The sequence below is a fragment of the Asterias rubens genome, chromosome 22 (genome assembly GCF_902459465.1).
Source record: "Asterias rubens chromosome 22, eAstRub1.3, whole genome shotgun sequence".
NCBI classification, from domain to species: domain Eukaryota; kingdom Metazoa; phylum Echinodermata; class Asteroidea; order Forcipulatida; family Asteriidae; genus Asterias; species Asterias rubens.
Genome location: NC_047083.1, coordinates 5,474,349 through 5,474,983, shown reverse-complemented (window position 1 = coordinate 5,474,983; position 635 = coordinate 5,474,349).

Sequence of the window (635 nt, the reverse complement as noted above, 5' to 3'; positions counted from 1 at the left end):
CGTACTCGATCTTAAACGGCTGTTTAAAAACTTGCAGGGCCGTGGCTGTGCAATAAAGGCCGTTAAAGAACTTGTCGCTACCCTTTTATTCCCTTTTATACAAAAGACAGCATCATCATCTACTCTTTGATTCCTTGTAGCTTATTATGTTTGAGGTCCTTAAAACAAAGTATAGGAACATTTTGCCTGACCTACGATTATAGGCCTTAATTGAATTTTCAGACTATTCGATCAAATTGTGTTCAAATTTTTCCAAAAGTTAAATAATGAGAAATCAGACTTAAGTAGGAAGATTATCATGCCTTATGTATGTACACAAATTATTTCTAGAGAGCTACATTTTGCAGACATGACTTTGATTTAAGGCTTTCAGGTCATAGTCTTATTTTATGTAAAGTAGGTCCAACATAAGAATGACTCTAGCTCTGATTTATATACAAGAGGGGGATAGATGGACTTTGTTTGGATATACTGACAATAGGAATCAGCACAGTTAAACAATTCTTGTAAATAGTTTACCAAGTCAGATTGTTGGAATAAATCTAGACTTGCTCAAGGCAGTTGAATTATTCACTCCGAAAAAAGACCGCCGCTGTGTATAAAAACCCACCCGTATTCACTGTGCGTTACATCGC